The following is an 11,076-nucleotide window of genomic DNA, read 5'->3' on the forward strand; positions in this document are numbered from 1 at the left end:
TGTTGGCATTTGGCCAGTGGCGTAACTAGAGTTCTATGGGCCCCAGGGCAAACTTTAAATTGGGGCCCCCCCGCCAAGACTCCACCCCCGCCAAGACTCCACCCCCGCCAAGACTCCACCCCCGCCAAGACTCCACCCCCTCCCGGTTTGAAAGTGTTGTAGTTGAATATTAAATAGAAGGAGATAGGGGTTTTAATTTTTTTTTTTTTAATGTTACCATATAAAATATAGAAAAAAATGTTAAAAGCGTTCCAGAACAAAGATTCTCCACATAAGGCATAAAGCTTCTTGACCCATATCTTGGTAAATCACCTACAATTAAAAAATATAATAATCACAGAATATTGGCTGTCAGTTTGGTGCCTAATTAGATAAGAATTTCAAATATAATAAATTTTTTTACTTACTGAAATTTGATTGTGAATAAGTACGAGTTGTGCTTCTTAACAAGAACAGAAATCCAAATAAAACATCAAAATTAACCAGCCAGGTCCAACGAGGAGGCATCAAGTAGAAACTAGAAAGGAACCAATTTGTTCTCACTGTAAGAAAGGAGATGGTAGCATTTATTAAGTGACATAATTAGATATGTTAAATATAAAATTATATACATTTTTTTACTTACCAAAATTTGAATGTGAAAAGGAACGAGTCATGCTTCTTAACCAGAACAGAAATCCAAATGAAACATCAAAATTAACCAGCCAGGTCCAACGAGGAGGCATCAAGTAGAAAGGAACCAATTTGTTCTCACTGTAGGAAAGGAGATGGTAGCATTTATTAAGTTGCATAATTAGATATGTTAAATATAAAATTATATAAATTTTTTACTTACCAAAATTTGATTGTGAATAAGCACGAGTTGTGCTTCTCAACCAGAACAGAAATCCAAATGAAACATCAAAATTAACCAGCCAGGTCCAACGAGGAGGCATCAAGTAGAAAGGAACCAATTTGTTCTCACTGTAGGAAAGGAGATGGTAGCATTTAGTAATTATGTTAAGTATTTTTGATGTTGGTAACATCTGCCTTCTTTTTGATATTAAGCTTTTGTTGTGCAGAAACCAGTGCTGTATTCAAATAGTTCAAAGGCGGTCGTTGTGTTTTAGAGTCTAACAACATCAGAATTGTTTATTAATCTGCATCATTGTTACCAAAAAGAAGGCAGCTAAAATAGAACCAAACTAGTTAACTGTTTAGTACAACCAAAGTTGCATAAATTGAACTGGGTTAGTATGAACTTTGATAATATAACTCCCTGTACCCAACAAACTGCTCACTTACGCAAAATACATATTACTAGAAGTTGCGCCGTCTCGCTTTAGACTCAGCAAATTTGTCAACAATAGCTGGAATGTCCAGTTTTCTTGCTCTTTCATTCTCAATGCTTAGAAGGGCAAGGCCAGAAAGCCGTTGTTGTGACATGCTGTTTCTCAAGTAATTTTTAATCAGAGATAATTTGGAAAATGATCTTTCTGCAGATGCCACCGTCACTGGTAATGTGAGGAAAAGTATTAAAGCTGTACATACATCCGGTAGGGTAGATGACAAAGCAGCATTGTCAATTATAAGCAGGTGTGCCAAATCTTTAACTGTGTGGAGCTCAGAGATCTCATTTTGCAGTGCGCTCCGAAAACTAACCAATTGCCCTGCGAAATCGGAAGATATGTCATCTTGGTAATAATGCTGAAATTGCAGTGCAGCTTGAAACAAGTTATCCTCTGATTCAGTCGCCAGCACACGTGGCTGAATGATCCGAAATCTTTCAACTACAGTGTTCATGCTACCAAATCTGCTTGATAACTGGGATGTTATTACATCTAAAGTAGCATAAAAAATAGTAGTTTTAAATCTCTTCTCTGGGTCTTGCAGTCTTTCGTCCAAACATAGCTCCCCACTATGGCGCTTTACTTTGGGCACTCTTTTAATTACAAACATTGCAGGAATTCCCCACTTCTCAGCAAGTTTGATAGCTTTTGTTTTAGCATCTTCAAATTGCTTCCTGTAGCTGCTAAGAGCTTCAATGGCATTATGAATTAAATGGGCTGCATTGCACAGATCCATATGTTCTGACTGCAGAACCTTTGATATTGCATTTATATGCTCCAGAACTTTACTCTGTAGAACAAGTAGGAAGACAAACTCAAAAGATTCAATTTTATTCCTAACGACCCTGGCCTCTTCCCTCTCTTTACTTTTGGTCGAAGTCAATATTAATTTAGACAGTGCTTTAAGGACATCAACAAACCGAAAGCGTAGGGCAAGCAGCGAGTCATAACGGGATGACCATCGTGTTGGGCACAGTCTTTTTAGGGTCACAGAGGATTCAGTGGTTAGTGACTGAAGAACAGACCATCGGGTGATACTTTCTCCAAAAAAAACATACAAACTCTGTATCACCTCAAAAAATCTTGACACCTCAGGTACGTGGCTCACGGCATCTTGTAGAACTAAATTAAGGTTGTGGGCTGCACAGTGAATGTACAAGGCATTTCTTTCTTTCTTTTGAATGCGAGTTTGAACACCCGAGTATACTCCACTCATGGTGGCAGCACCATCATAACCCTGCCCCCGACATTTTGATAGCTGTAAACCTCTACTTTCTATACATTTTATAATGTCATTTTCAAGTCCTGCAGCACTAGGGTCTTCTACGACATGAAAACCTAAAAATGCTTCTTGTATAGCTATAGCAGTTGCCCTTTGGGTTTTGTCTCTGCTTACAGTCACATATCGGAATATTTGACTTAATTGGTCAACTTTAGAAACATCTTGTGTTGTGTCCATAATTATTGAATAAAAATTGGAGGCTTTAATTTCACTCACAATGCCTTCTTCTACTTTTTTTGAAAGGATATCTATTATTTCATTTTGTATTTTGGGGCTTAGGTATTTAGCTGTCCCCTGCGGTAACTGGAGTAGCTCCTTCAAAACATGGTCATATTCTGCGAGCAGCTCTACAATAGAGAGAAAGTTGCCATTATTACTCTCGCCTATTTTTTCGACATGACCACGGAAAGCTAGATTAGACATTGCCATGGTTAAGGTCACATTGGTTATTCGATGAAGGACTTGTCGCCAAAAGTTTTTCTCTTTTAAAATTTGTCTTTCAGTCTCTGCATCTATGTTTTTTTTTTCTCCTCCATTGATCATACACAATACAAGCGTCCATGTGAGCTTGGGAAGCTTCATGAATCTGTATTTTTGCTGAGAGCCTTTGCCATTTTTTTATTCCTTTAGCCCATGCAGGTTCAAAGCCTAATCTTTTACGATCACCAAATAACCAGCATGGCTCGCAATAAGCAACGTTTAGCTTTGGAGAGTAGCATAACCACATGACAGGAATCTTATGGCCTGCTTTTGTAATTCTGTCATAGTACTTCTCAGAGAAACACCTGTTATCGTTATCTCTGGGAAATGGCCCGTTAGGTCTGCAGGGGCCATTAGAAAGAATAAATTTTTTTATGTTGGGGTCTTTTATTGTAATGGGAAAATGTCCCCTATCTGTAACATACTTTTCTCCAAGTAAAGTACGTTCTATACAGACAGTGCCAGCATCTTCACTTTCTAAACTTTCTTGTACTTCAGATATACTGGCACTTGTATGCGGCTCCACTTCTTCAATGCTAGGACTGAAGCTACATGTTTCACTGTGGATACTATCCTCCTCCATCAACGATTGAGAGCTTTCAATAACTGTACTAGTAGAAGGTCTCTCAGTCTCACTTATGTCCTCACACTGACCAGTTATGGTCTCAGTAGTTGCAGAACCACCAGAAGCACCAGCAGCCTGTGAAAAATAGCTGCTTATTTTTGGGAGTTTCTGAGTTTTTTTCTCATCTTCCCTTTTTCTTTTGCGTTTTTGTGAGCCACTCATATGATGGTAAGACGACATTATGGTGGATTAGGTTAGTTGCTGCGACACAAATTTATTTAATCTGCAAATTAAATATGAAAATTGCCTGAGTTTTAAAGACTTTGAGATTGAAAAAACGGCAACAATGGCATAAAACAGTTCTTTTCCAACTGAAATACAGAACTCACTAGTGAGGCACACCCCAATTGTTGGGGAGACACTACTCCATTATTGGTACAGAAGAACGAAAAGGACAGATTTGTTACAAACCTGAGCCGAACTGAGCCTACAGACCCGTCACATGCCGGAGACCTAAGCGCACCTTTGTGACATCAGGCATAAAGAAAACAGGCGAAATGGATCAAGGGCCAGGGAATTTTAATACAAGGTAACAGACGTACAAGACAATAACAGGAGTGCCTCAGTTACTGTTACAGATCAGCGGGTGTGGACCCACTGCGCCACTGACTGGCTATACTCTGGAGGGGCGTGACTAAGCAACTACCTGGTCTTCACTAGAGCCTCTGATGGTGAGGATAGGCTTGGCTGCAGGTAGTTGCCAGGTGCCACTCCAGAGCAGTCCCCGAGTCAGTGGCAGCATTCATACAGTATAACGTGTCTCCTTGTGGCCTCAAGTGTCAAAATACCCATTTCTTTTAAATGGGTATTTTTCATGATATACAGTGGGTACGGATAATTATTACCGTCCACTCATGATCCATCCATCGGCCCCACTCCAGCCCTGATTTCAGACGATAATAATGTCTGAATTCAGGGGGTGTGGCGGATGGATGGATGATCAGGGGACAACATGGATGAATCATTGCATTACTAATACTACCTACCAGTCTATAGACCAGTCCAGCAGGCAGTGAGGCAGGAGAAGATGGTCCTGGAGTGCAGTACTTCTGCTGCAATGCCCAGCGCTCGCCCTTGGTGTCTGTCTGTCGGTCGGTCGGTCGGTCCTCTTCTTTCTTCCTCGGAGAATCGCGCCCTGAGCCCTCTAATCTGTGCTGGCACAGGCACACACTGCTGGGGGGCGGGGCTCTGCCTCTTTTAAATCTGCTCTGGCGGGCTTTTGCTGCGCCTGTGCGCCTAGAGTCTACTCTCCTGAGTCCTGACGTCAGAGACTCTCATCTCGCGTGAGCGGAGGGACGGGTCACGCGGCCGTGGTCATGTGGGTGTATTGTGGGCGTATTGTGGGCGTGTGTAGCTTGAGGGAGGGCCCGGCGGAGGAGCGGCAGCAGCTGAGTGAGGGAGAACGGTGCACACAGGCAGCGCAGGTGAATCAAGCACAGATCAGTTTCGCAGGGCCCGCCTGCCGCCGCAAGCACTCTGCAGCGGGCCCCCCTCCCGCCGGGCCCGGTCGCAGTCGCACTCTCTGCGACCGCGATCGTTATGCCCCTGCATTTGGCCACCCACTGTTCTGATATTGATGACCTATACTAAGGATAGTTCAGCAATATTACAGTCCCTGAAAACTCCTTTAAGTTGCAAGTTTACATTTGCTACATCTGTGTATTTAAAAAAAAAAACCTACAGAAGTCCAATTTAATGGTGCAGAGAACAAAGGAAAAAAACTTAAAGGGACACTGACAGGGCCAATAAGCATATTGAGGTATATATATGGCAGTACAGGTCTTATAATGGGTATTACAATCATCTAAGTATCCCCCCCTGTCCACATTATACATACAGTAAACTTAAGTTTTATAACCTGCTCCAACGGTCTTCAATCTGCCCAAGGGGCGGCGTTTCACCTCTCTTGCGCCCAGCCAGCCTCCCCAACTGCCGCTTTGAAGCGCCGCCCAGCTCATGAATATTCAGTTTGCTGGGCGGCTTCTGCGGTCCCCGCTCTGAAGCGCTGCGCTTAACAGTGCCCGGCGCATGCGCCGGATCTTGTGAAGTCCGGTACAGTAAGCGCCGCCCAGCTCATCAATATTCACTTCGCTGGGCGGCGCTTACTGTCCCCGACTTCACAAGATCCGGCGCATGCGCAGGGCACTGTTAAGCGCAGCGCTTCAGAGCGGGGACCGCAGAAGCCGCCCAGCAAACTGAATATTCATGAGCTGGGCGGCGCTTCAAAGCGGCAGTTGGGGGAGGCTGGCTGGGCGCAAGAGAGGTGAAACGCCGCCCCTTGGGCAGATTGAAGACCGTTGGAGCAGGTTATAAAACTTAAGTTTACTGTATGTATAATGTGGACAGGGGGGATACTTAGATGATTGTAATACCCATTATAAGACCTGTACTGCCATATATACCTCAATATGCTTATTGGCCCTGTCAGTGTCCCTTTAAATTCCATGTTCTATGAAGTACCAAATTTTAGTATTCACAGTGCATATTTCTGTTTATTACTTTTTTTAAGAAGCAATGATTGTGCTTAGTCTTAAATGGCAGTTTAAAATGTAATTTTTTTTGTTTGCTATTTTAAAGTAAAAGACTTGCATATTAAATATCCCAAATAAGATTAATTCAGAACCTGACATTTATCCATAGTAAAATAAAAACTAATAATAATCACATGGAACAAACGACCTCCCTCATATAATGACCTCTTTTATCATTGCTGTTTGCTCTTGCTGCTGTCTGCTGTTGCTACCACCTCCCAGCATTGGGAATTAATGTATGCAGCGTCTCCTAATTCTCTCTCATTATGTTTCACTGTTTTCTTAGGAACAGCCAAATTCATCAAAGTTCATTTTAATGAATGTGAATCATTTCACGCAGAGAGCAGCTCAGAATAGGATAAAAGAAATCCAGACAATTCAGGGCAGTGTTGTAAGATAATGGAACACTAAAGCTGTTTTCTTTTGCTAAAAATAACCCAATAAATTCTGATTGATGTTAGATTTTGGTTCCACAAAATTAAAGGTAATGATAACCATAATAATCTTCTACCATTACTGCTACCTTAGGCCTCTTTCACACGAACGTGTGCGCTCTGTGGCCGTATTGCAGACCTCATTTCCAGATCCGCAATACACGGGCGCCGTTCCGAGGGCATTCCGCATCACTTGAATGGGTCTGCAAATCTGGAGATGCGGAATGGTGCGGAACGGAAGCACAGATCGGAACCCTACGGAAGCACTACGGAGTGCTTCCGTGGGGTTTCGTCCCGTACTTCCGTTCCGCAAAAGGATAGAACATGTCCTATCTTTTTGCAGGAACAGGCAGATCGCGGACCAATTAAAGTAAATGGGTCCGCGATCCGCTGCAGCTGGCCCATGGTTGGTATTCGTGCATTGAAGCCCGCAATTTGCGGGCCGCAGCACGGCCACGGGGCGCACATGTTTATGTGCAAGAGGCCTTAGGCATTGTTTATATAATACTTCATTCAGTGTACTCTTTAAGTGCTACTGACTGATTCTCTAAAATGTGTGCGTATTCTATTATCATTCTTAACTATTTACCCATTTGCAAACGATAAAAGCATTTTCTCCATGCCACATGATAATAATGCTAATAATTTTATTTCTGGATATCATATTCCTACATGTATAAACATAACTCTTTAAATTATACAAATATTGTCAATGAAATCATCAAACTACCTACAGAATGAAGCTTGGCCACAAGGTGACAAATCTTTGTCCCCTATAAAGAAAAAGGTTGTACGCAACTTTGGGATTATTGCAGATATTTTGTGATAGTAGCAAGTTCTTCCAGCCTTCTCACAGTGGGAATAATAGACTTTAATGCAACTTTCATTTTCCTTATTGTTGTGTAGCCTGAGCTTATGGTATCATATTCACAGGTCTGTTAAAGAATATGGCTCACATAAAAATATATATGACAAGAGGACATAGTTTTAAATTAGAGGGGCAAAGGTTTAAAAGTAATATCAGGAAGTATTACTATACTGTAAGAGTAGTGGATGCATAGAATAGCCTTCCTGCAGAAGTGGCAGCTGCAAATACAGTGGAGGAGTTTAAGCATGCATGGGATAGGCATAAGGCTATCCTTCATATAAGATAGGGCCAGGGGCTATCCATAGTACTCAGTATATTGGGCAGACTAGATGGGCCAAATGGTTCTTATCTGCCGACACATTCTATGTTTCTATGTAATTTCTCCAAGAAATTTGCTTTGTTATGAAAAAATTTGTCACGAAGCACATAAAATTAGGCCTATTCCAGGCTGCAGATAAACTTTAGGGAGAATGTATCTTGGTGTACATCACTGTGCAGTGCAACAACATGCATAGCTAGTCTTTTCTGGTAGTGAAACAGTTACTGTGCATCAGAATGACAGGCGGGTAACATATCTGGACGTTCACATCATCATGCAGGCCACCAACAGTCCTAGCCAACCTCTAGCTACGGCTACTTTCACAATCGCGTTTGTGCGGATCCGTCATTGACGGATCCGTTCAGATAATACAACCGTCTGCATCAGTTCAGAACGGATCAGTTTGTATTATCTTTAACAAAGCCAAGACAGATCCGCCTTGAACACCATCGAAAGTCAATGGAGGATGGATCAGTTTTCTATTGTGCCAGATTGTCAGTGAAAATGATTCTGTCCCCATTGACTTACATTGTGTGCCAGAACGGATCCGTTTGGTTCAGTTTCATCAGACGGACACCAAAATGCTGCAAGCAGCGTTTTGGTGTCCGTCTCCAAAGCGGAATAAAGACTGAACTGATGCAAACTGATGTATTCTGAGCGGATCCTTTTACATTCAGAAAGCATTAGAATGCAAACTGATCCATTTTGGACGGCTTGTGTGAAAGTAGACTAAACCAAGAGAAAAGCATACAGCAACAACAAAAAACATGCATGCCACTGCAGGAGCTGTGTCCCAATTTCCAGGCAGCGTCAATAAAGCGGTGGAGAAAACAAAAGGTTCTTTTAATCCGTGTTGTGGCACATACATGCTTTTGAATCCTTTGTTAGATGTAGAATGACAGTGCCTCGCTATCAGGCTCAGTTCACACTTCAGTTATTTGGTGAATTATTCTCATAATTTATTGTCAGCCAAAAGCAGGTGCCGTCCAAAACTACAGAGCAGGTGCAGATCTATTCATGATACCTAACCCGATAGTAGGCTTGACTCCTGAATTTGGCTCACAAAACTGATGGAAATAACTGACCAAATTATTATTGATGATCGAGCACCAAAGTATCCGGGTGTTCGGCCCGAACACATTGCTATAATCGTGTGCTCGGCCGAGCACCCGAGTATAATGGAAGTCAATGGGAGACAACCAGGCACCCCCTGCTCTGAAGAGGGGGGGTGCCTATTCCATTGGAAATGGTCAGAAAGTGACAGAAACACCACCGAAATGGATCTGGAACACCATGGGGACGATGTCTGGATGCATGTTGGACTCCCAGGTCGCTGCTGGGAACCATATTGTCTGAGTAGTACGCCAACTTGCTCCCGGCCTCCACAACATTCACCCAGTGTGCCATCATGGTGAGGATTGTGTTGACCAGACTCTTGGCTACTGAGACTGGACTTGTAGGTGAGGGCCTGCTGCTGCTTTGTTGACTCTAGATAACTTCTAGGCGATCGCACATCCCCGTGACGGCGACGATCCATTTGGATGTCTGCCCTATCAACTTTTGAGCAATTTTTTAACAAGGACCTTCTGGTACAGCACCGTTTTGCTTGTCCTCTCCACCAGATGAATGAGAGATGAGAAGTTCTTCTTTGTAGCTGGGGTCGAGAAGGGTGAACAACCAGTTATCCGTGTTGTCTACAATGCATATAACGAGCGGGTCGTGGCAAAGGCAGCCTAACATGAAGTCAGCCATGTGTGCCAGAGTACCAACAGGCAAGACTTCACTGTCGTCATCAGAAGGTGAGCTGACCCTGTAAAACATTATATGCGAGGGCCTGCTGTTGAGCTGACCCTGTAAAACATTATATGAGAGGGCCTGCTGATGAGCTGACCCTGTAAAACATTAGGAGCGAGGGCCTGCTGGTGAGCTGACTCTGTAAAACATTATATGCGAGGGCCTGCTGCTGAGCTGACCCTCTAAAACATTAGGGGCGAGGGCCTGCTGGTGAGCTGACACTCTAAAACATTATTTGCGAGTGCCTGCTGGTGAGCTGACGCTCTAAAACATTATATTTGAGTGCCTGCTGGTGAGTTGATGCTCTAAAACATTATATGCGAGTGCCTGCAGGTGAGCAGATGCTGTAAATCATTATATGTGAGTGCCTGCAAGTAAGCAGACGCACTAAAACATTATATGTGAGTGCCTGAAGGTAAGCTGACGCTCTAAAACATTATATGTGAGTGCATGCTGTTCAGCTGACCCTATAAAAAATTTTTAGTTAAGGGGCCTGCAGTTGAGATGACCCTATAAAAAAAAAATTCTGTTGAGGGCCTGCAGTTGAGCTGACCCAATTAAAAAAATTAGAGTGGAGGGAATATATACAATCTGGATGAGGAGGAGGAGAAAACAAGATTCAACCATATACTAGTTTTTTTTTGTGCTGGAAAAGGTGCATGGGAATACACTACAGTAAATTGAGTACATTATAAATGATAGATTGAAATTGCCTTTATGTTCATCATCAGCTCAGCTCTCCTCTGGTGGAGTTGAGAAGTTAGAGGCAATCCAGGCCTTGTTCATTTTTATCTGCGTTAACCTGTCAGCATTGCCAGTGGACAAGCGGATATGCTTATCTGTTATAATGCCACCAGCAGCACTAAATAGACGCTCAGACAAAACGCTGGCGGCAGGGCAGGCCAGCACCTCCAAGGCGTAGAGCTCAAGTTCGTGCCACGTGTCCAGCTTGGACATCCAGTAGTTGTAAGGCACTGAGGGATCATTTAGGACGCTGTGACGGTCTGCTATGTATTCCTTCACCATCTTCCAAAACTTTTCCCTCCTTGTACCACTAAGCCGCGCTTCTGGGTAAGGTTGCTGGCGGGGTGTCATGAAAGTGTCCCATGCCTTGGAGAGTTTATTTACAAATGCCTATACAGGCGTTGAACCTATCTTGCCCCAGGAGAAAATTAATACTTCACTTTTATTGTTGCTGATTAAAATCTAAACTTGTGCTCAGTACCTTTAATTGAACTTAAACTATTAGACCAAAAATCAAATAAGTTAATACAGTCACCACTCCACTGTGATATCTGAATAATATCTGAATATCTGAAGTCAGTGGATCAAGAGGGAGATCAGTGCACTTTCTCTCACCCACGTCACTTAAATGGCAAATTGCTGCCAGTAGTCAGCTTACAGTGCCACTAAAC

General features: G+C 42.9%; 2 long non-coding RNA genes across 2 annotated transcripts; both read right to left on the reverse strand.

Moving 5' to 3' along the window:
* Nucleotides 1-208: 208 nt before the first annotated feature.
* LOC120997171 lies at nucleotides 209-513 on the reverse strand. Its single transcript, XR_005778105.1, has 2 exons — nucleotides 408-513; nucleotides 209-312 (listed from the first exon to the last, which is right to left on the reverse strand). It is a non-coding gene; the product is annotated as an uncharacterized LOC120997171 (long non-coding RNA).
* Nucleotides 514-625: 112 nt separating this feature from the next.
* LOC120997172 lies at nucleotides 626-5,234 on the reverse strand. Its single transcript, XR_005778106.1, has 3 exons — nucleotides 4,702-5,234; nucleotides 836-963; nucleotides 626-753 (listed from the first exon to the last, which is right to left on the reverse strand). It is a non-coding gene; the product is annotated as an uncharacterized LOC120997172 (long non-coding RNA).
* Between the last annotated feature and the right edge of the window lie 5,842 nt (nucleotides 5,235-11,076).

This window comes from Bufo bufo, chromosome 4 (genome assembly GCF_905171765.1).
Source record: "Bufo bufo chromosome 4, aBufBuf1.1, whole genome shotgun sequence".
NCBI classification, from domain to species: domain Eukaryota; kingdom Metazoa; phylum Chordata; class Amphibia; order Anura; family Bufonidae; genus Bufo; species Bufo bufo.